This window comes from Triticum aestivum, chromosome 2B (assembly GCF_018294505.1).
Source record: "Triticum aestivum cultivar Chinese Spring chromosome 2B, IWGSC CS RefSeq v2.1, whole genome shotgun sequence".
In the NCBI taxonomy this organism is placed as follows: domain Eukaryota; kingdom Viridiplantae; phylum Streptophyta; class Magnoliopsida; order Poales; family Poaceae; genus Triticum; species Triticum aestivum.
In genome coordinates this window covers 384,064,302-384,090,697 of record NC_057798.1, presented here as the reverse complement: position 1 = coordinate 384,090,697, position 26,396 = coordinate 384,064,302, and positions in this window count along the sequence as shown.

Genomic DNA, 26,396 nt, shown 5'->3' with positions numbered 1-26,396 from the left:
CTTGCGCGTTGGGATGCAAGTTTTTGTTGTTTGTGTGCAGGGCGTTGTTTACATAGTGTTGCTTGGTTCTCCTACTGGATTGATAACCTTGGTTTCATAACCAAGGGAAATACTTACCGTTGATATGCTGCATCATCCCCTCCTCTTCGGGGAATTACCAATGCAGATACAAGCAAGCAGGGACTTTCAACTTAATGCTATGGTTGAGCTTTACCTTAATGAATCTTTAGTAGTTGCGGATGCTTGCTAGACTTCCAATCATAAGAACGTATGATCTAAGTATGGAAAGTATGTTAGATTAGCCCTCTCCCCGATAAGTATGATGAGTATTGATACGTCTCCAACGTATCTATAATTTATGAAGCATTCATGCTATTTTATTATCTGTTTTGAATGTTTATGGGCTTTATTATACATTTCTATATTATTTTTGGGACTAACCTATTAACCGGAGGCCCAGCCCATATTGTTGTTTTCTTGCCTATTTTAGTGTTTCGAAGAAAAGGAATATCAAATGGAGTCCAAACGGAATGAAACCTTCGGGAGCCTTATTTTTGGAACGGAAGCAATCCACGGGACTTGGAGTGCAAGTCAGGGAAGCTTCAAGGAGGCCACGAGGAAGGGGGTGCGCCCACCCCCCTGGGCGCGCCCTCCACCCTCGTGGGCCTCTCATGGCTCCCCCGACCGACTTCTTTCGCCTATATATTCCCATATACCCTAAAAACATCAAAGATAACAATAGATGAGGAGTTCCGCCGCCGCAAGCCTCTGTAGCCACCAAAAACCTCCGGGAGCTTGTTCCGGCAGCCTGCCGGAGAGGGGGGGATCCCTCACCGGTGGCCATATTCATCATCCCGGCACTCTCCATGACGAGGAGGGAGTAGTTCACCCTCAGGGCTGAGGGTATGTACTAGTAGATATGTGTTTGATCTCTCTCTCTCTCTCTCTCGTGTTCTCTCTATGGCACGATCTTGATGTATCGCGAGCTTTGCTATTATAGTTGGATCTTATGATGTTTCTCACCCTCTACTCTCTTGTAGAGGATTGAGTTTCCCCTTTGAAGTTATCTTATCGGATTGAGTCTTTAAGGATTTGAGAACACTTGATGTATGTCCTGTCGTGCTTATTTGTGGTGTCAATGGGATATCATGTGATCCACTTGATGTATCTTTTGGTGATCAACTTGCGCGTTCCGCCCATGAACCTATGCATACGGGTTGGCACACGTTTTCGTCTTGACTCTCCGGTAGAAACTTTGGGACACTCTTTGAAGTACTTTGTGTTGGTTGAATAGATGAATCTGAGATTGTGTGATGCATATCGTATAATCATGCCCATGGATACTTGAGGTGACACTGGAGTATGTAGGTGACATTAGGGTTCTGGTTGATTTGTGTCTTAAGTTGTTATTATAGTATGAACTCTATGATAGATTGAATGGAAAGAATAGCGTCGTGTTGTTTTACTACGGACTCTTGAATAGATCGAGCAGAAAGGATAACTTTGAGGTGGTTTCATACCCTAGCATGATCTTTTCGTTTGTTCTCCGCTATTAGTGGCTTTGGAGTGACTCTTTATTGCATGTTGAGGGATAGTTATATGATCCAATTATGTTATTATTGTTGAGATAACTTTCACTAGTGCAAATATGAACCTTAGGCCTTGTTTCCTACCATTGCAATACCGTTTACGCTCACTTTTATAATTAGTTACCTTGCTGTTTTTATATTTTCTGATTACAAAAACCTATATCTACCATCCATATTGCACTTGTATCACCATCTCTTTACCGAACTAGTGCACCTATACAATCTACCATTGTATTGGTTGTGTTGGGGACACAAGAGACTCTTTGTTATTTGGTTGCAGGGTTGTTTGAGAGAGACCATATTCATCCTATGCCTCCCACGGATTGATAAACCTTAGGTCATCCACTTGAGGGAAATTTGCTACTGTCCTACAAACCTCTGCACTTGGAGCCCAACAATGTCTACAAGAAGAAGGTTGTGTAGTAGACATCAAGCTCTTTTCTGACGCCGTTGCCGGGGAGATGAGTGCTTGAAGGTATATCTGTAGATCTTGCAATCGAATCTTTTTGTTTCTTGTTTTATCACTAGTTTAGTCTATAAAAGAAAACTACAAAAAAATGGAATTGAGTTTGCCTCATACACTTCATCTTTTTAATATCTTTTGTGAGAATGATGGAAAGGAAAATTGTGCTCAGTTACTAGAATAAGAATGCATGAAAATGTTTGGTACTAAATCTTTGAATGACGAGCATGATTACAATGTTAGTATGAACTATTTGAGTATCCATAGTACTAATGATGATTGCACTAGTTATGATGAAAATGTCTCCTATAAGCATGTTGATTTTTGTGGAGAGCATTGGGTTTGCATGTACACACCAAATAGAGAAGATAAATATTGCAAGAGGCATAAGCATGTAGAAACTAAATTGTTGCAAGAAAGGCTAAGGGTGAGTGCTGAAAAATTATATTTCCTTTGCCGTACTTGTGAACTTTGCAATTAAAGTGGTCATTTCCATCTCCGATGCAAATTGTTTCATGATCGAATCGTGTCCAAAAATTGTGATGATTTGATTTCCCTTGCACATTATAATGAACTTAGTTTGCTTATGGGTTATGAAGAAATGAAACCTTTAATTAAGCACCTTCCAGAATTTGCCCATTATAAACTTCTTGATTTTGATCTAGAGTCGATTTATATGTTTTGTGTGGTGAATTGCATTGAAAATCCTTATATTGCCAATTACATAAAGAAAAGAAAGCAAATAGAAGATGAACAAAATATTAATGAAAGGGAAGAGACTTCCCATTATCCTCCTATTATTTCTTATGATGAACCAGGTAACGAGGAGGAGCTTTCTATTCAACCAATCCCATCAATAAGGAGCACAAAGAAGAAGGTTGAACCCACACATAATGTGAAGAATAAAAAGAGAAGAAGGAGCAACAAAGGTAGAAAGGTATCTCTCCCACATGATGTTGCTCCTACTACTCATTGTGATGATGATAATTGCTATACTATTGGTGCTATCCATACTATTAATGATGAGAATGATTATGCTTATGATATGAAAAGGCCCAAGCTTGGGGAAGCTACGTTTAATGAAGATGATATTTTTAGCCTCCCAAGTTTTGATATGCAAAGTTGTTATGATGATAGGATGCCTCTTACCTATGATGATTATATTGATGAAAGTGGGTTTGGAAGAGTGTCAACTTTAGGAAGTAATGATCCCACTATTTTGGAGGATGTTGAATCTTATTGTGATGAATATGGAAGTGTATTTTGAAGAGTGTCAACTTTATTTAGTGATGATTCCACTATCTTGGAAGAGGTTTCAATCGATTATGATGAGAACAAAGTTGCTACTTATGATGATTATTGTGATGAAACTTATGCTATAAAAAGTAGGGATGATTATATTTATAAAACTTGTCATGATTGTGATTACCCTTTTTCTGAATATTATTCTTTTAATGTGGAAACAATTTTTAGTATTCGAGTCTCTTATGATACTCCCCTATTCCGAATGAGAAGAATTTTGCTTATGTGGAGAGTAGTAAATTTTCTATGCAAGTAGATCACGAAAAGAATGCTTTAGGTGCTGGTTACATTGTTGAATTCATTCATGATGCTACTGAAAATTATTATGAGAGAGGAACATGTGTTCTTACATATTGCGATAATATCAAGTTTCCTCTCTATGTGTTGAAAATCTTGAAGTTATGCTTGTTCTGCCGTCCTATGCTAGTTGATTATTGTTCCCATAAGTTGTTTGCTCACAAAATCCCTATGCATATGAAGTGGCTTAGACTTAAATGTTCTAGTCATATTCTTCATGATGCTCTCTTTATGTTTCAATTCTTATCTTTTATGTGAGCATCATTGTCATCATCATGCCTAGCTAGAAAGGCATTAAAGAAAAGTGCTTGTTGGGAGACAACCCTATATTTACCCTTACTGTTTTTGTGTTTCCACATGATTATGATACTGTAGTAATAATGTTTTATAGCTTTTGTTTCAATAAAGTGCCAACTAAGACCTTTAGGATAGCTTACTGTGATAGTTGTGTTGATCCTCCTAAAAACTAGAAACTTTTGCATCCAGTAAATTAGTTTTGATAATTCACAGAAACGTGCTTTTGATATGATTATTTTCTCTCTGGATTGGTAAACAAATTTCTTAGGACTTCCTAATTTGGTATGATTTTTGGAGTTCCAGAAGTGTATGTTTGATACAGATTACTACAGACTATTCTGTTTTTGACAGATTCTGTTTTCTTTGTGTTGTTTGCTTATTTTGATAAATCTATGAGTAGTATCAGAGGGTAAGAACCATAAAGAAGTTGGAATACAGTAGATATTACACCAATATGAATTTAGAATGAGTTCATTACAGTACCTAAGTGGTAGTTTTATTTTCTTATACTAACGGAGCTTACGAGTTTTCTGTTGAGTTTTGTGTTATGGAGTTTTCAAGTTTTGGGTAAAGATTCGATGGATTATGGAATAAAGAGTGGCAAGAGCCTAAGCTTGGGGATGCCCAAGGCACCCCAAGGTAATATTCAAGGACAACCAAGAGCCTAAGCTTGGGGATGCCCCGGATGGCATCCCCTCTTTCGTCTTCATCCATCGGTAACTTTACTTGGAGCTATATTTTTATTCACCACATGATATGTGTTTTGCTTGGAGCGTCATTTTCTTTTGTTAGTTTTGCTTTATGTTATGTATAATAATGTTTTGCATCTTTAGTTTCAACAAAAATGTCAAGGATAGACTTTACCATGGTTATTTTGCAAGTATACATGTTGCTGTTTGAAAACAGAAAGTTTACCACTGTTGCAAAAATTCCCTAGAAAAGTCAGAGAACGATATAATGTTGAAACTTTTTGCATAGCAAGCTGTGATAAATCTTCTACAGCGAAGTATTTTTCTCATAATTTTTGGAGTTAGGGAAGTATGATGAATCTTGCATTCTTTACAGACTATACTGTTTTGGCAGAGCTGTTATGTTTGCATTGTTTGCATATGTTTGCTTGTTTAATGATTCTATTTGAGGATAGGAGTATTAGATATGCATAGACATTTAGTATGAAATGTCGAATAATAACTTTAGTGATTTGTTACAGTAGAAAATAATAAGATTTTGCATTGGTTTATACTAACCTATCTCACGAGTTCTTGTTGAGTTTGGTGTGGATGAAGCTTTCGAGATTTAGGAAGCCGAGATATAAAAGGAATTAAGGAGACACAAAAGCTCAAGCTTGGGTATGCCCAAGGCACCCCAAGATAATATTTCAAGATGTCTCAAGCATCTAAGCTTGGGGATGCCCCGTTAGGCATCCCACCTTTCTTCTTCAACAACTATCAGTTAGTATCGGTTGAACCTAAGTTTTTGCTTCTTCACATAAGTTGTGCTATCCTTAAAAAGTCATTTTATTTTGCTTTGCTTGCTGTTTGAATAAAGTACCAAGATCTGAAATTCTTAAATGAGAGAGAGTCTACACATAGTTACATAATTATTCGACTACTCATTGATCTTCACTTTATATCATTTTGGAGTAATTTGTCATTTACTCGTGTGCTTCACTTATATCCTATGAGTAAATGGTTGAATGAGTTGAATGTCATAAATCTAAACTTATATATGTTTCATATGCTTACCCTATTCGGAGTAATGACTTCACATCTAAGAATTAGAGGTTTTAAATTTATTGAAGGTTAGCAAGCATTATATTGGTCACTTGAACAATTCATGAAAGAATATTGAAGGAAGAGAAATTTCACATATAAATATACTATCTTAGACATCTTCTATGATTGTGAGCCCCATTAATTATTTTCAAAGCTGAGCAAATTAGTTGAAATTGGACAAGGAAGACAACATAATGAGTTATGCTTTGGTGTATTTGTATAGAAGTTATATTGTTATAGATCCTCCAACATGTGGTGCTTTCTTTTTAGAATCCTTTGCTAGCCAAAATATTTGTACTAAGCGGGAATACTGCTTGTGCATCCAAATCCCTTGAACCAAGTTTCTTCCATGAGTGTCCACCATACCTACCTATATGCGGTATTTACCTGCCGTTCCAAGTAAATTTGAATGTGCCAAACTCTAAACCTTCAAATAATAATCTGTTTTGTATGCCCGAATCGCTCATGTATCGACTAGGGGATGTCAGTATCTTCCATGCTAGGTGGGTTATTCTCAAGATGAGTGGACTCAGCTCATCATTCACGAGAAAAATGGCTGGTAACCGGGATGCCCAGTCCCATGATAAAAAAAAAGAGCAAAGCAAAACAAAATAATTAAAACAAAACTCCCCCAGGACTGTTGTTGGTATGGACGGTACCCCGTTGTTTCGGATGGCCGTGGAGTGTGATTGTTGGTGGAGGGGGAGTAAAAACTTTACCATTCTGTTTGGGAACCACCTATAATGTATGTAGTATGGAATATATTGGGAACTCTTGGTTGTTATGTTGACAATGAGATCATACCTCTCAAAATTATTTATCTCTATTTCAAAATCGAGCTCTGGCACCTCTGCAAATCCCTGCTTCCCTCTGGAAGGGCCTATCTTTTACTTTTATGCAAGAGTCAGTAGTATTCCTTCCCATTCCTACCTACTCTTTAGTTGGCAAGCATCGTGTATTGGGGAAAGATCTAAGCATATATGGCCATGCAAATATATTTGATCAAGATTTATTATTGTTGACAATTATCTATATGATAAGTGAGTTGAGAGGCGAAACACTAAGCCCCTATCTTTCTCTGTGTTCGATGGATGCTATTTGTTTTAAGAATATGCTTTGAGTGGTAGCAATCATGAAAGACTATATGATAGTTGAGTATGTGGAGTTTGCTAAATCAAAGCTCTGACATAGACCCTTCCTAAAAATAAGATGAATTGTAATTGTTTGATGACTGAGAATGAAGTTTGCTAGTTTTCAAGAAAGTTTATGGTCTATGCTTTAACATGTGAATAGCTTGTTACTTGATCTTGAGAAGTTTTATGAGATGAACTACTGTTATGGCATATAATCATGCTAGAAAAGGTGATTGAAATTATCATTGATCAAACTTGCGCACCTGCTAGCATTCACACTTCATAAATTCTTTCTTTTATCATTTACCTACTCGAGGACGAGCAGAAATTAAGCTTGGGGATGCTGATACGTCTCCAACGTATCGATAATTTATGAAGCATTCATGCTATTTTATTATCTGTTTTGAATGTTTATGGGCTTTATTATACACTTTTATATTATTTTTGGGACTAACCTATTAACCGGAGGCCCAGCCCATATTGCTGTTTTCTTGCCTATTTCAGTGCTTCGAAGAAAAGGAATATCAAACGAAGTCCAAACGGAATGAAACCTTCAGGAGCGTTATTTTTAGAACGGAAGCAATCCAGGGGACTTGGAGTGCAAGTCAGGGAAGCTTCGAGGAGGCCACGAGGCAGGGGGTGCCCCCACCCCCTTGGGCGCGCCCTCCACCCTCGTGGGCCCCTCGTGGCTCCCTCGACCGACTTCTTTCGCCTATATATTCCCAGATACCCTAAAAACACCGAAGATAACAATAGATCGGGAGTTCCACCTCCATAAACCTCTGTAGCCACCAAAAACCTCTCGGGAGCCTGTTTCGGCACCCTACCGGAGGGGGAGATCCCTCACCAGTGGCCATCTTCATCATCCTGGCGCTCTCCATGACAAGGAGGGAGTAGTTCACCCTTGGGGCTGAGGGTATGTACCAGTAGCTATGTGTTTGATCTCCCTCTCTTGTGTTCTCTCTATGGCACGATCTTGATGTATCGCGAGCTTTGCTATTATAGTTGGATCTTATGATGTTTCTCCCCCTCTACTCTCTTGTAATGGATTGAGTTTCCCCTTTGAAGTTATCTTATCAGATTGAGTCTTTAAGGATTTGAGAACACTTGATGTATGTCTTGCCGTGCTTATCTATGGTGAAAATGGGATATCACGTGATCCACTTGATGTATGTTTTGGTGATCAACTTGCGGGTTCCGCCCATGAACCTATGCATAGGGGTTGGCACACATTTTCGTCTTGACTCTCCGGTAGAAACTTTGGGGCACTCTTTGAAGTACTTTGTGTTGGTTGAATAGATGAATCTGAGATTGTGTGATGCATATTGTATAATCATGCCCACGGATACTTGAGGTGACAATGGAGTATCTAGGTGACATTAGGGTTTTGGTTGATTTGTGTCTTAAGGTGTTATTCTAGTATGAACTCTATCATAGATTGAACGGAAAGAATAGCTTCGTGTTATTTTACTATGGACTCTTTAATAGATCGAGCAGAAAGGATAACTTTGAGGTGGTTTCGTACCCTACCATAATCTCTTCGTTTGTTCTCCGCTATTAGGGCTTTGGAGTGACTCTTTGTTGCATGTTAAGGGATAGTTATATGATCCAGTTATGTTAATATTGTTGAGAGAACTTGCACTAGTGAAAGTATGAACCTTAGGCCTTGTTTCCTACCATTGCAATACCGTTTACGCTCACTTTTATCATTAGTTACCTTGCTGTTTTTATATTTTCTGATTACAAAAACCTATATCTACCATCCATATTGCACTTGTATCATCATATCTTCGCGAACTAGTGCACTTATACATCTACCATTGTATTGGGTGTGTTGAGGACACATGAGACTCTTTGTTATCTGGTTGCAGGGTCGTTTGAGATAGACCATCTTCATCCTACGCCTCCCACGGATTGATAAAACTTAGGTCATCCACTTGAGGGAAATTTGCTACTGTCCTACAAACCTCTGCACTTGGAGGCCCAACAACGTCTACAAGAAGAGGTTGTGTAGTAGACATCAAGTATCACACATTTCATATTCAATTTCCTAGGATCAATTCCGCACATCCTACCACTAGTTTTCCACACTCGCTTTATTTACTTTATTGGTCTTTATTTAAATCAGCACCTTTATTATCTTGCAAACCTATCCCATCACACCTTCAAAGTAGTTTTATTCATGTTTTACATAAAGCGAATGTTAGTATGTGTGGAGTTGTATCGGTGGTCCATAGAACTTGAGGGAATATTAATTCTACCTTTAGCTCCTTTTTGGGTTCGACACTCTTATTTATCGAAAATGCCAAAATTGATCCCCTACACTTGTGGGTTATCAAGACCTTTTCTAACGCTGTTACCGTGGAGCAATATCGTGTGGTGAATATTCTCATGTGTGCTTGTTTTCTTTATATCTAAGGTGATTTTATTTCCTGTTCTAAGATGTTCTATATCTTTAGTTATGGGTACGGAACACGAAACACCAAGAAAATTAGTTGTATTTCCTACTCATGGAGATGGGGAACCTCCTAAAACCCTCAATGTTGGTTATGTGCTGAGCATTAAATGTTACTTTGATAATCTTGATAAATCCCCGTTCGACATGATAATGGGATACACTTTAGATCAAAGTGAATACTTTAGGGATTATTGCTTGACTCAAAACGGGAAACACTTATAGGATCAAATAAAAATGTTTAGTTGGTATGCTTGGAATATGTGCTTAATGTGTTATTATACTTGTTGCTCTAGGATGGAGGCTCCACACCTTCCCTTCTAGTGTGAATTTCATGATAGTAAAACATTGTCTTCTTATGATAATGGTGTATATGACTACTATGATGTGGATCAAATAGACAAATTTGTTACTTTTAAGGGTGCTTAGGAAATTGCTTCTTTGCTTAAAAAATATGAGATGATGTTCTTTACAAATCTAAATATCTTGCCATACTTAAATATTGCTATGAAAACTATGAATACAATGCTCACATTAATGAATTTATTAAGAGATTGTTTGTTGCTCTGGAAGAGATTATTTTGTAGAAGTCTATGTAAGAAACAATTGCTGAAACTGCGAGCTCATTAAATGAAAAAGATGAGGAGGAGAGGAGAAAGAGAGGATTAGCTACCTGTTACCCCCTTCTAATGAGAATAACTCTTTATCTAAAACATTGTTCAATTTCCATCCATACTTACCGGAGCATGATTGCTACGATGAATGCTATGATCCCCTGGATTCGTTTGAAATGTCACTTTTTGATGAACTTTATGCTTCCTATGCTTATGTCCATGATGCGACTATTAGTTATGCTTATGGAGATGAACTTGCTATAGTTCCCTATGTGAAAAACGAAATTTTTTATATTTCACCCACACATGATAGTCCTATTATCTTTTTGAATTCTCCCAACTACACTATATCGGAGAAGTTTCTGCTTATTAAGGATTATATTGTTGGGTTGCATTTCACCATTGCATATGATGATTTTAATGGATATAATATGCTTGTGCTTGCTGATCCTACTTGCAATTATTGTGAGAGAAGAACCTCACCTCCACCTCTATATGTTTCTAATGCGATAAAATTGCAAAGAACTACCTACACTATGCATTAGCATTTACTTTGTGTGCATGAATTGTTCTTTTATGACATGTCAATGCAGAGGAGGAGAGTTAGACTTCGTTGTTACATGTTCTATGTTAATTTGTCCTCATATTTACGATCCAAATCTTCATTGATTAAAATTGGCTTTGATGTGCCTTGGGATCCTGGTTTAATGATAACTTGAGCATTTTATGCCTTGCTTAATGGCTTTAAATAAAGCAATGCCTGGGAGATAACCTGAAAGTTTTCGAAGTCGTTTTTTTTGTGTGCTTATAATTTTTTTAAATATAAATAAAGAGGGGAAACTAGAACTTTTTCACAAATAGAAGCGATTAGAGAGTTATGCATTGAAGAAGTCAGCGTCATCCATGAACCACATGTGTTCATGCTCATGGAACCAATTTAAAAAATCATGCAAGTTTATCACACATACACACAAATAGAAGCGATTAGAAAGATCCTGATATATATATATATATATATATATATATATATATATATATCCCATGCAGGTGCCGCCATGGCTGCGTTTGACTGACAATAGCACACGACACAGGCACACCCCACAACTCACGCCCACCTGCACCCCGACATTGCCCCACCGCACTCCATTCTGCCCTTGCGCACCAACAGCCAAAAGAGAGCGACAGTGGGGAGAGATAGAGAGCAACATCCACCGCCGCGTTCAGGAGCCCCGACAACTCATCAGGGACATAGTCACTACTGCTGCATGCTAGGGACATAATCGGTGTTGCGTGGTGACTGAACTGGTGGGGAGTAGGTGCTAGCTGCGGCGATTTGACCGATCGTTGGATCTTCTCCCAAATCATTGAATCTGATAGATTATGCATCTGCAGCCATGCTCCTATTTCGCGATGCGATTGCCTGGACAACTACGACGACGCTGCTTCGGGGAGCCATATGTGATGAGGATGGCGATGCAAGTCGATCTACTACCACCACCACCTTGCTACTCCTGCCACACCATAGGAAGGACGCCCTGGAAGGAGATGCCGGGGGGAGGATGCTCAGGAGAGGGACTCATCGAAGAGGCCTTTCCATGAACTACAGCTGTTGCTTTTGTGAAGATTGGGCCATAGGGGACATGTGGGCTACTGCTGCTTCGGCTGAGAGGGAGGATGGATGAGGAAGAATAAAACAAGGAGGAAGACAGCGTTATATTGGTATAAAACTTTACATAATGTCATCAATATGTATGAGGCAAAATTCCAATGGCACTATTTGAAAGAGGGAAGTTGGAGTGGCATTTGTATTAGTTGGTAGAATTGTAGTGGCATTTATCCAATTAACCCTTGCAATTTTTTAAGCCCCATTGATGTGGGAGCACTAGAATTGTGATAGCATATGGTAGGTAATGTTTGATTATAATTAGCTGCCCCCCCCTCTTCGACGCGTACCATATACTCATACCATAACACAAACCAAAAAGAATCCTCCTTGATGGTCAAATTAACCTCTGTCGTAGGGTCAATGTGATGGAGGACAATCTCGCGGGGCCACAGATGGAAGAGTCGCACACGAGTGAGTGTCCTATAGGGAAATCACCACCTGCATGTGTCCCAAAGAGGTGTTGTGTGATGTTTGAATACCCAGTGCACAACATTGATGTGGCACCTGCCTCGGAAACCAAAAAGTCCCCACATGGAGCGAGGTTCATGACGCGTAGTATATGTTTCCCCCCTCTTCGATGCATACTATATACTCCTACCTTACATACGCAACAAAGCCAAAAAAAATCATCATTGTTAGTCAAATTAACCTCTCTCTCGTTGTATGTTCAAAGTGATGGATGATGACCTTATATGACCATAGTGAGCGTCACACACGAGTGAGTGCCATAGGATAACCACTACGTGCATGTGTCCCAGTGAGGTTTTGTGTGATGTTTGAATACCCAATGCACAACTTTTCTGTGGCACATGCTTCGTAAACCAGAAAAACACTACACAGAGGTTCACGACGCGTAGTTCCCCTCACTTCGAGCCGGTGGGAGGGATCATGTGTACACACATGCCCAAACTTTGATTTGGAATCTCATGATGATCCACACCGTAACACATGCCAAGATGAATCCACCTTTGATCAAAGGCCTCCCATAGTTGGTGAAAACTGATAACCTTTGCGGGCTAATGAATGGGCACGTCGCTTATAACTAGACGAGGGAGTGTGTGAGGACCACCAATGCATGCATGTGGCCCGCAGATGTATGTATGAAAGGGTTGTGTAATGTTTTAAATAACCAATTCATGACTTTGATGTGGCACCTTCCTCACAAAACGGTCAATGTATAATGTACTAGAATTAACTGTTTCGACATACTCTTTTCTAGACATTAACTGTTTTCAATCTTCATGTCTACTTACGCACTAACACATGGAGAAAAAGGTATAACCAATCGGTGGTTGAAGAAGCACCAACATTTTCTCTGTTCTCATGACATTCGGTTGACCATAATAATGCTGGAAGGATATGCATCCAACCATGCAAACACTAACTTTGTCACATTCTTCATGTTGAATGTGAGGGCACTATTGTCCGCGAGGATTAAGTTTTTCAACAACAAAAATCTCATGGCTGGAAATGTTGAACAACATAAGAAGAAGTTTCAGGTGGACAAAAGGGCTTCTGAGCATGCTTGGCTTCTATGTACAACAACTTGTCGTCATCATGTACCAGTAGATTTTCTGGCCCAAGGTGTTGATTTTATGGATCAGACCGATCCATTTGATTGCGACTGCCCAAAACTTAGGTCTAGTTAGATGTTATTGCCATGTTCAATCTATGTTTTGTCCAAACCTGATGAACAATTAATCTGCGTGCTTTTGTACTGTTTGTAAGCTGGAGTTAGATATTGTTGCCCTTTTCAACTCGGCTTTGACCCATATTTTCTTTCACACTAGGACAATAGCTTGCCATTTCTTTAATTAAGACAGAAATATTATAAGTAGTCACAACATAGGGAAGAACATCACTCTCGCGGGCTCCTTGGGATCATTGTTCATTACAGAACCCGCAGGTGCTTAGCACCTATCAGCACCCAAAAACTTATTTTGAGCTAGCACATCAAATGGGTTGTAATTCTTAGCAAGAAAAGTTGCATGGTAGTGACAGATTTGGATTCTTACATTTGGGACCCACGAGGAAAAAGCATATGCAAGGTGGCATCGACTCGGCCGTAAACATTGAGAAACTTGGTTTTAAAATTACTGTAAATCCAAAACTCGTCTGAAAATCATGAAACTTGGCATGGTGTTATGACATGGCGCCAACATGTTGTGGTAAAAAAATGTCCGATTTGGGACAAGTTTTGGTAAAAACTTCTTACAAACCAAAGCTTCTCTCAAGAAGCCTCATGGTTCCGAGAGGGAACTTGTCACCTCTGTGTGCTAACGACATACATTGTCTCTTCCCTCCTTGATTTATTTTATAGAGGCAACGTGCAACTATATGGGTGTCATTCTAAATATGATTATTCAGGGTTCGTTTTGCCTTTTTCTACATCATTTGAGTTTCTAGGCATTTTGGAAAAAATAGTTGCCACCTTATTATCACAAACGGTCATATTATTCCAACCATAGGCATACAACTGACCATTTACTACCGCGGGCAGTTCTTCCAGCAGTCCGCCACGCAAGCTCATCGTACTGGGAAGCGAGTCATGAGCGTTGCCAAAAATTGATCGATGGTTTTGGTTTTGGCCACCTCGGGAAGGTACATAGAACATTCCTCCATTCTTATCTACAAGCACCACCACCAAGGATGATCGCCTGCTGCGAGATGGAGGACAAGCTGACCAACTAGTGGGGGTGGGTTGAGCCAGAACCGCAAGAGCCTTCGGCGGGCGTGGACTTCATTATCAGCCTCCCTGACGAGATGTTGGTAACCATATCATATTGATAACCCACAAGTATAGGGGATCGCAACAATTTTTGAGGGTAGAGTATTCATCCCAAATTTATTGATTCGACACAAGGGGAGCCAAAGAATATTCTAAAGCATTAGTAGTTGAGTTGTCAATTCACCCACACCTGGAAAACTTAATATCTGCAACAAAGCATTTAGTAGCAAAGTAGTATGGAAGTAATGGTAACAGTGGCAAAAGTAACAGTAGCAGTTTTGTAGTAATTGGAACAGTGGCAACGGAAATGTGACTAAGCAAAGCTCAATATGTGAAAAGCTCATAGGCAATGGATCAATGATGGATAATTATGTCGGATGCGATTCCTCATGCAACAGTTATAACATAGGGTGACACAGAATTAGCTCCAGTTAATCGATGTAATGTAGGCATGTATTCCGAGTATAGTCATACGTGCTTATAGAAAAGAACTTTCATGACATCTTCTGTCCTACCCTCCCATGGCAGCGGGGTCCTATTGGAAACTAAGGGATATTAAGGCCTCCTTTTAATAGAATACCTGACCAAAGCATTAACACTTAGTGAATACATGAACTCCTCAAACTATGGTCATCACCGGGAGTGGTCCCGATTATTGTCACTTCAGGGTTACCGGATCATAACACATAGTAGGTGACTATTACTTGCAGAATAGTATCAAGAACTCACATATATTCATGAAAACATAATAGGTTCATATCTGAAATCATGGCACTCGGGCCCTAGTGACAAGCATTAAGCATAGCAAAGTCATAGCAACATCAATCTCAGAACATAATGGATACTAGGGATCAAACCCTAACAAAACTAACTCGATTACATGATAAATCTCATCCAACCCATCACCGTCCAGCAAGCCTATGATGGAATTACTCACACACGGCGGTGAGCACATGAAATTGGTGATGGAGGAAGGTTGATGATGACGATGGTGACTGATTCCCCTCTTCGGAGCCCTGAATGTACTCTAGATCAGCCCTCCTGAGAGAGATTAGGGCTTGGCGGCAACTCCGTATCATAAAACGCGATGAATCCTTCTCTCTGATTTTTCTCCCCGAACGTGAATATACAGTGTTGGAGTTGACGTTGGTGGAGCCTCAGTGGGCCCACAAGGCAGGGGGCGCGCCCCAGGGGATGGGCGCGCCCTCCACCCTCATGGACAGGGTGTGCCCCCCCTAGTGTTGATTCTTTCACCAGTATTTTTATTAATTCCAAAAATATTCTCTATGAAGTTTCAAGTTATCCCGAGAACTTCTATTTCTGCACAAAAATAACACCATGGCAATTCTGCTGAAAACAGCGTCAGTCCAGGTTAGTTCCATTCAAATCATGCAAGTTAGAGTCCAAAACAAGGGCAAAAGTGTTCGAAAAAGTACATACATTGTAGACGTATCACATATCCCTCCTCCCCATCAAATTTGGCATGTGGACCACTTTCCTCTCCCGGCGGTGGGGCCCCTCTGGCACTCCACCCCCTAGACCTCATCAACCATGATGAGCTCTACAGCCGGGAGAGCAAACGCTTGGATGCACTGTCCCACATCCTAGACACACACCCTGGGCCGGTCAGATGCCTTGCTATCGACAAGTTCTGTTCCAACTGCAAGGCCGAACCCAGGTTTCATGACTAGTTCCTATTCCCAACCCTATATCGGCTCCAGGAGCTCAGCATTCATGTTGTACATCCACGCTCACTGCAACCATCCGTGCCCTGCCTCGTGCCTACGCTGCGCCACGCTACGTTCAGGCAGTGCCTTTTCCCCCAGACTATAGCGCCTGGGGCTCCAGGAGTTCAACATTGATGCCGCATGCATTGTTCATCTCCCTAAACTATAGCGCCTCGAGATCATGGGCGTCCGCATCTCAAAGGAGGATTTCGAGTGCCTACTCGTCGGCTGTACAATGCTCGAGTACCTTCATCTTCAGGTGATGGATGAGTTCAGTAGCCTCCACATTGCCTTGGCGAATGTTCGTACAATTTATGTGCATTGCTGGTGCCGCAACAGGCTGTTAGTTGAGGTGTTTCACGATATGATCATTGAGAATGCACCTTTCCTTGAGAGATTCTATGTACTTGATAAAGTAGGTCCAACAAGAATCTGGGTCATTGATGCACCGAAACTGACAATGTTGGGATATTAGTGTGCTTAAGTCTCGGAACTTATTACTGGATCATTATCCATTCAGGTACAACAATCTTCTTCTTCCCCTTCTTATTGTTGGACATCGCATTTTATCTATTTTTTATTGATCTATGTACGCCTGTCATCCATAAAATGATTCCCACAAGCTTGACCCCATCTCTACGCACAATGAAGATCTTGGCACAACAATCTATAGGCCCCGATCTGGATGAATTTTTAGATTCCTTAGATGCTTTCCGTGCACAGATAAGCTATACATCAAGGTCTCCTTTCCTATTAATTGTTTAGCACAAAGAGTTCAATTCGTTGTTACTTTTACCCATGATTACAATGACAAATGTAGTATGATTTCTAAAGCAAATTTGGAGGATTTCAATACATATATTTTTTGCGTTGTTAATCATGAACGATTGAAGATGGCATGTCACCCTATTCATGTATTTTAGAAATCCTACAAATCAAAGAGGCCCGAAGTGTTCAAATCTGCAGCTAGGCACTAATATGTTGTCTTCGTTTGCAGATACAAGTAGGCCCGCAAGTGGAAAATGCTGCGCAATATAACAATCCCATTGAATGCCTTGATCTTCATCTCACGGAAATTACTTTTAACGTGTACCGAGGCACCACGACAGAAATGAAATTCTCTAGGTTCTTTGTTCAGAAAGCAAGGGTGCTCAAGGTATGAGGTTTTCCCTATATTTAGTGCACATAAGTGAATGGTTTGCCAAAGAGCGCAAGCGTCTACACTTGAATGGGAAAGGCTCCGCAGAAGCTGAATTTTAGTTTGCATCTTAATATGATAGATTATTCGGAAGTTCCTGTATCAAGCCGCTATATGACTTCTAAGTGGCTAATCCTTTCGCAGAAATAATGCATGAAAAAGATTCTGAAGAAGATGAATTTATTTATAAGAACAGTTTGAACCTTGTAATCTTTGAATTTGGGCCTTCTAATGATGGAATTTGAACATTGCAATTTTTATGGTATTTGTGATATAACGTAATTGGATGTTTAATTTTTTCATGCAATCATGTCATGTTATAGGTATATATGTTGTTCTTCTGTAGATGGAGTATAGAAGTTGTGCAGACAAAGCATATCACATCACACAAGGGCTAAACTAGGGAACCCGTCAATGATTATTTCATCAATCACTCACAATTGTATACCAACAAGCATTTGCCTACAACACACATGGCTAATTAGCAGCAGTCTTCTATGCTATTATCGGTCTTCGCACACATTTCTGATTACGAACATGTTTGCAGCGGACCACACACATCTTGTTAAGTTGAACCGTTTATGTTGTTTTCGCTCATCCCAAACAGTTCAACCGACTGAATTGTATGTCGTCTATCACACACACCTTTATCTGGCCGACCATTTTTGTTGTGTTTGCTAATCTAAAACATTTCATCCAAGTGAATTGTATGCCGTATGTCACACACCTTGATCTGGCTGACCGTTTTTGTTGTTTTGGTCATCGCAAACAGTTCATATGGATCAACTATATGCACATATCACACATGCAACTCTAAATCGTGTTTAATGTCCCCTCCATCGCAAATGGTTTGTATTATGGTGACGGTTGGCACAACCGACCAGGGCGCGCCTGGGGGCCCAGGCACGCCCTGGTGTCTTATGCTCACCAGGTGGGCTCACCAGGTGGGCCCAGCATTTTTTATATATTACAAAACAATTCTTTGTAAATTTTCAGCTCATTTGGAGATGTGCAGAATAGGTAACTCTGACCTAGCTTTTTCAGGTCCAGAATTCCAGCTGCCAGCATTCTCCCTCTTTGTGTAAACCTTGCATATTATGAGAGAAAAGACATTAGAATTACTCCATAAAGCATTATTATGCGTAAAAACATTATAAATAACAGTAAGAAAACATGATGCAAAATAGATGTATCACGCGCCCACTGGGTGTAGTCCTCGAGACTACCGTCGATTGCTGGCAATTGGCAGGGGTCTTATAGAACTGTGCTCTCCTCGGCTGGCCGAGTGTGTCGAGCCAACAACTTGTGTTGGACGAGTTTGTTCCTTCCAGGGGTGTGGATCTCTTCATTGTATACTTAGTGGTAAGAGGTACTTTAGGATCTGGTACTGATCTAGCTTGTTCATTCTAGGAGTGCTGATCTTCGAGCACTCGGAGTACCTTTTACCGTAAACTGACTCATTTTCTTTTTGTACTCCAGAGAACTTGTCAGCTCAGAGCTCATGCACGCAACACTCACACAAACACATGTACGCACGCAACACTCACACATACACATGCAGCCACGCATGCACGCAACACTCACATGCACACACGCACACATGCATGCACACACCAGTACACCACACGACCAACACACACTCTCACGCTCAAGTGCTCAACCTACACGTGCATGCGTACACATCAGGCCCCGACAAACACATACACAACTAGGTGATTCCCGTGCACAGGTTGGAGTCTTGTCGCGCCTGCCTAAATTTGTGTTTATCTGACCTTTTCCCTATGCGAACTGACAGGTGGGACACACAAGGTCGTGGTCAATTTAACTAGTCAACATGGCGCCACGCAGACTATTTGGCCGGTTAACAGAGTGCAATCCGATGCTGAACCGTGAGCAAGTGACCGTATAATCACCGCAAAATGTATATAGTGACCGTAATCAGCTTATTCTGAAGTTTGGTGACCGTATTACACTTTTCTCTCTGTAGGCCCTCCAAAACTACATCTCTACACGTTGTCGCATGTTACCTCTAACAACTATGCAATACAGCACTACTACTACACTCTAACACAATAAATCATATGTGTTTTTAGTTTTACTAGATATCATATTGTTACTTAATTATTCAGTTTGCATACATTAAAATTGCCTTTGAAATGTATGGCCAGTATCATCTACCGCGCGGGAAAAATTTCGCCCTTTCCTGTTTAATCAGGTTTGTATCGATGGATCATGTGAAACAACAAAACTATAGTACTATACAGTACAAGTGATAGTTCACTGGGCCGTCGTGTCGTGTACTCCTCCGTCGTAAGAGTGGAGCGCTCGCTTTCATAAATCTTCTAGTCCCTTTCGCCGACATGTGGGACATTAAGCTACCGGGTCCACGTGCCATACCGGAATACAGTGCAGAGCAGCCGGAGTGAAGCAGCCCAGCCATGGCACCGGCGTAGTAATGAGCAATGAGGCGTCAAATCACGAAGCAGCACCTTTCCCGCAGTTAAGTTGGAGGGACGAAGTAATAATTCTAAAAAAGAAGTTGGAGGGATGAAGCAAGCATCATTTCACTCGTTGCTGAATCCGCTTCTCGCTCATTTCTTCAACTTAACCACGTGCTGCTTCTATGTTGTTCTGCCTCATGTGGGATGCGGATCGGCTTGGTAAAGCACTGACACGTGGGACCGTATGTTAGAAAACCGCCAGGACAACATCCTCTAATAATAAAAAACCTCCCCTGCCATCCGCGCGGCAAAATCACCTCCTTTTTACTTATCTTGATTCTATAATTTTTTAGATCAATATAATTGAGATTTGTATAGATAGCACACAGGAGCAAAACCAAGTGGTATGGTTAAGGGCATCCACAATGTGTAGCCAAATGTGAAAATAGCTTTTGGCATCATGGGAACCATTGTGGATGGTGTTGCCAAAGCCAAAAAGATGGAACCGAAGCTCCCTGATTGATTGATTGAAGGAATAGAAAACTGCAATGTCTCTCCCCTTTCTCCCATGCTTGGATGCATGTAGTACAGTATAGAGCACAGAGTCTACTCCACTGTCCCATCTATCACAAATCACAAAGCGGTGAGGCATCAAATCACATAAGCACGGACGAAGCAACCATCATTTCACTCTTCGTTGACTCCGCTTCTCCATCATCTTCTTCGAGAAACCATCTCACCGCACTAAGCTGGACGGATGACGCTATTGTGTACTAGTAGTACTAGTACATTCACGTGTCCTTTGGTTCAACGGAGTTCCTGGATGAAAATAAGGCGGTTGTCTCGGCTTGCAGGCGGCACTTGCGAATGACTTACCGTGGTCTCCCTCAGGCCTTGTTCAGTTGAGGTGGTTTTTGAAGGGGAATGACAGGGTTTGAGGGGGATTAGATCTCCTACAAGCCAAAATCCTCTCCAATCCACTCCAATCCCCTTGGGAGGAGGATTAAACGAACAAGGCCTCAATGGTGTTCTCCGTCCAACGCACTTCGCCAAACCACAACGTTCGAGATATCACCGACGTCACCGCAATGGGGAAGGAAGTCAAATATAGTTACTACCTCAATTTTTTTGTACACAAGGCCAGTATATCAAAATTACAATTTGCAATAGGCCACTAACAGTAATCGAGGCAAAATTGATGGGGTTTGCCTCGTACTAGCAACCAAGGACATTAATATCCCCTGCATGCATGCGGAAGTGAGAAGGTTGGTTTGCATGGCGCTGCATTAATCAAGCGATGAGGAGTGAGATGGTTAGTGAGGGAGTCCTGGATTAGGGGGTGTCCGGATGGCCGGACTAAGACCTTTGGCCGGACTCCCGGACTATGAAGATACAAGATTGAAGACTTCGTCCCGTGTCCGGATGGAACTTTCCTTGGCGTGGAAGGCAAGCTTGGCGATACGATATGAAGATCTCCTCCCATTGTAACCGACTCTGTGTAACCCTAGCCCTCTTCAGTGTCTATATAAACCGGAGAGTTTTAGTCCATAGGACGAACAACAATCATACCATAGGCTAGCTTCTAGGGTTTAGCCTCTCTGATCTCGTGGTAGATCTACTCTTGTACTACCCATATCATCAATATTAATCAAGCAGGAGTAGGGTTTTACCTCCATCGAGAGGGCCCGAACCTGGGTAAAAACATCGTGTCCCTTGTCTCCTGTTACCATCCGCCTAGACGCACAGTTCGGGACCCCCTACCCGAGATCCGCCGGTTTTGACACCGACATTGGTGCTTTCATTGAGAGTTCCTCTGTGTCGTCGCCTTTAGGCCCGATGGCTTCTTCGCTCGTCAATCGCGATGCGGTCCGGGATGAGACTTTTCCTCCCGGACAGATCTTCGTATTCGGCGGCTTCGCACTGCGGGCCAACTCGTTTGGCCATCTGGAGCAGATCGAAGCTACGCCCCTGGCCATCAGGTCAGGTTTGGAAGCTTAAACTACACAGCCGACATCCGCGGGGTCTTGATCTTCGACGGATTCGAGCCGCAACCGGGCGCGCCGCACTGTCACGATGGGCATGATTTAGCTCTGCCGCCGGACAATGCCCAGAGCGTCGCTCAGGTGTCCGCTCCGACCATTAGCTCGGAGCCCACTGCGCTAGTCGGGGATGGACGGTTGGACGCCATCTCGGAAGCTGCAACCTCTATGGCGATAGAGCGGGATACCAGCCTAGTCCTTCGCAAGGCCCGTGACTCCAAGGTGTCGGACTCCGCTCCGGACTCCGTAAATCCTGCACCTCTTCCGATTAAGCCCGATTGGGCTCCGGTCATGGAGTTCACCGCCGCGGACGTCTTTCAGCACTCGCCTTTTGGCGATATTCTGAATTCATTAAAGTCTCTCTCTTTCTTAGGAGAGCCCTGGCCGAACTACGGCCAACACGGTTGGGATGCGGACGACAAAGAAATTCGAAGCCCACCCACCACCCACTTCATAGCCAATGTCGACGATTTAACCGACATGCTCGACTTTGACTCCAAAGACATCGACGACATAGACGCCGATGAAGGAGACGATCAACAACTGGCACCTATAGGGAACTAGAAAGCCACCTCGTCATATGACATATACATGGTGGACACCCCTAAAGCGGGGGATGGCGAGGAAAAAACGGAGGATGATCCCTCCAAGAAGCAACCCAAGCGCCGACGTCCTCTAAGTCTCGCCAAAGCAAAAATTGCGATTCCGACACCGGAGATAACAACACGCCGGACAGTGCCGAAGACAACCCCCTCCAGCAGGATTCAGTGCAGGAGGACGAAGGAGCCAACCCTCATGAGAGAGCGGCCGACTGAGAGGTTGAGGACGACAATTATATGCCTCCCTCCGAAGACGAGGCAAGCCTCGACGACAACGAATTCGTCGTGCCAGAGGATCCCGTCGAACAAGAGCGTTTCAAACGCAGGCTTGTGGCCACGGCAAGCAGCCTCAAGAAGAAACAGCAGCAGCTTAGAGCTGACCAAGACTTGCTAGCCGACAGATGGACCGAAGTCCTGGCGGCCGAAGAGTATAAACTAGAACGCCCCTCCAAGAGCTACCCAAAGCGCAGGCTGCTACCCCAACTTGAGGAGGAAGCAACTAAACCTACATCACCAGCGTACGATGCGCCCGATCGGCCACCCCATGGCCGCGATAGAGAGGCCTTCAGGCCCTCGACCCAGCCGCACCCCGGCACCGCTCAAAAAATACCAGAGTACGGGGAGACGCAACGGACCTGCGAGACATCTTGGAGAATAAGGCAAGGCAAACAAGATCGATCTACGGATCGCATGGGCTCCCCGCTTCACGTGACGCTAACCGTCACGCTGGACATAATCAGTACGGCCCGGCCGAATACAACAGACCAAGCTCATCCGAGCTACGTCGTGATATAGCCCAGTACAGGGGCGCCGCACACCCACTATGCTTCACAGACGAAGTAATGGATCATCAAATCCCCGAGGGCTTCAAACCCGTAAACATCGAATCATACGATGGCACAACAGATCCTGCGGTATGGATCGAGGATTATCTCCTTCATATCCACATGGCCCGTGGTGATGATCTACACACCATCAAATACATCCCGCTCAAGCTTAAAGGACTAGCTCGACATTGGCTTAACAGCCTGCCAGCAGAGTCAATTAGTTGTTGGGAGGACCTAGAATCCGCATTCCTTGACAACTTCCAGGGCACTTATGTGCGACCACCAGACGCCGATGACCTAAGCCACATAATCCAGCAGCCAGAGGAATCAGCCAGACAATTCTGGACACGGTTCCTAACCAAGAAAAATCAAATAGTCGACTGTCCGGACCTCGAGGCCCTTGCAGCCTTCAGGCACAACATCCGAGACGAATGGCTTGCCCGGCACCTAGGACAGGAAAAGCCCAAATCTATGGCAGCCCTCACGACACTCATGACCCGCTTTTGTGCGGGAGAAGACAGCTGGCTAGCTCGTAGCAACAATATAACCAAGAGCCCCGGCAATTCAGATACCAAGGACAACAACGGCAGGTCACGTCGCAACAAGCATAAGCACCGCGTTAACGGTGACAATACTGAAGATACGGTAGTCAATGCCGGATTCAGAGGCTCTAAACTCGGTCAGTGGAAGAAGCCATTCAAAAGAAACCCTCCGGGCCCATCCAGCTTAGACCGGATACTCGATCGCTCGTGCCAGATACACGGCACGCCCCGAACAGCCAGCCAATCACACCAACAGGGATTGTTGGGTGTTCAAGCAGGCAGGCAAGTTAAGCGCCGAAACCAGAGACAAGGGGCTACATAGCGATGACGAGGAGGAGCCCCGGCCGCCGAACAACAAAGGACAGAAGGGATTTCCCCCGCAAGTTCGGACGGTGAACATGATATACGCAACCCACATCCCCAAAAGGGAGCGGAAGCGTGCTCTCAAGGACGTCTATGCGTTGGAGCCAGTCGCCCCAAAGTTCAACCCATGGTCCTCCTGCCCGATCACCTTCGATCGAAGGGACCATCCCACCAGCATCCGTCACGGCGGATTCGCCGCATTGGTCCTAGACCCAATTATCGACGGATTTCACCTTACCAGAGTCCTAATGGACGGCGGCAGCAGCCTGAACCTGCTTTACCAGGACACAGTGCGAAAAATGGGCATCGATCCTTCAAGGATTAAACCCACAAAGACAACCTTCAAAGGCGTCATACCAGGTGTAGAGGCCAGCTGTACAGGCTCGGTTACACTCGAAGTGGTCTTCGGATCCCCGGATAACTTCCGGAGCGAAGAGTTAATCTTCGACATAGTCCCATTCCGCAGCGGCTATCACGCCCTGCTTGGACGAACCGCATTTGCAAAATTCAATGCGGTGCCGCACTACGCATATCTCAAGCTCAAGATGCCAGGACCTCGCGGAGTCATCACGGTAAACGGAAACACCGAACGCTCTCTCCGAACGGAGGAGCACACGGCGGCCCTGGCGGCGGAAGTACAGAGTAGCCTCTCAAGGCAGTTCTCCAATCCAGGCGTCAAACGTCCGGACAACGTCAAGCGAGCCCGAAGTAACCTACAACAAATCCGGCTGGCACGTTCCGAGCAAGCATAGCAGTGCGGCCCCAACCCCAGCCCCCGCCAAATGGCGATACTGGTACCACGCGTACATAATTACGCCTTAGAGATACCATGGGCATAAGGGGAGGGGCACAACTACGGCACGCCCAGAATGCGGCTCAACCGCACTAAGGGGCTCCCTATTTCGCCGTTTTCCTTCTTTCAGGACCCAACTATTCGGAAGGCCTGTCCGACAATACACTCGCCGAACACACGATGCAACAGCCAGGGAAAGAGCAAGCCACGTCAAACGTCCAGGTGGTCTCTATAACGAGTTTAATACCTGTTTTACTTACAATCCCGCAGCTTGCCCCTGGAGGGGAGCATGTCAAATACTCCCATCTCTTGCTTATCGCACTTCTTGTATCGTTCTGCTTTCGCAGCAGCCCTTTTTTAATAAACAATATATAGCTCTTCTCTATTATTGTACATATCTATTTTTTATATACAAATATGTTCAGTCATGACATTCTGCAACCGTACACTTTGGTACGGACAATACACCAGGGGCTTAAAACACCCCATAACATGGTGTGAGAAGACCGAACACTCTCATGAGTGCGGCACCCCGAACTTATAGCACTATATGCATCGGCTCCGAATCATGTCTTTGGTCAATAGTTGGGTTTGCCCGGCTCCCATGTTTTGGTACCTTACGTTCCGCAATGTTGGCTAAGGTAGCGCTGGGAGAACTACTGCGATTGTGCCCCAGTTGAGCTGGGTTAACACCTCAGTAGAGAAAGCTAAAACTGACTGTCATGATAGTGCGAGAGACCGGTCGCTGTTCGCGAGGTTTTACGAGTCCTTAAAGACTTATGCCGCTTAGAGCGAGGAACCGGACTTATCCGGCCTAGGCGTGGATAGCGCCCCGAACTCGGTCTTCCGAATACTAGGGGCTTCGCCGAAATTTAAAATTATAGAATTCTATGGCTAAGTGAGAGTGATAAAGCATTATAAGTCCGACGGCCTGGTTCGTTGTGCTGAGCGCCTCCCTAGATGGACCCAAGAATGGGAACAAGAGCGCTCAGGTTTATCCCGAACACCCCAGCACTCGTGGCATGGGGGTCGAAGCCGACGACTTGCATCTCTCAGATTTGATAAACGGCCGCACAGAAGGTAATATTTTAAATTAACAAGCGTTGCTTAACGCATATGAACAAAGTTTCAGCGTACAGGATAACAAATGCGAGTCTACTCAAAAATTACATCTTTGGAGCATTCGTCCGCTATACAGCGAGCACCCTTCAGGACGCCCTTATAATACATCTCGGGCGTGCGATACTCCTTCCCGGCGGTGGCGCGTCCGTCAAAAACTTCTCAGCGTCCAGCTTGCCCCAGTGCACCTTAGCACGGGCAAGGGCCCGACGGGCACCTTCGATACAAACGGAGCGCTTGACGACCTCAATCCACGGACACGCGTCCACCAGCCGCCGCACCAGACCGAAGTAGCTCCCAGGCATGGCTTCTCCAGGCCACAGCCGAGCTATGAGGCCCTTCATGGCCTGTTCGGCCACCTTGTGGAGCTCGACCAGCTGCTTCAGCTGGTTGCTCAGGGGCACCGGATGTTCGGCCTCAGCATACTGA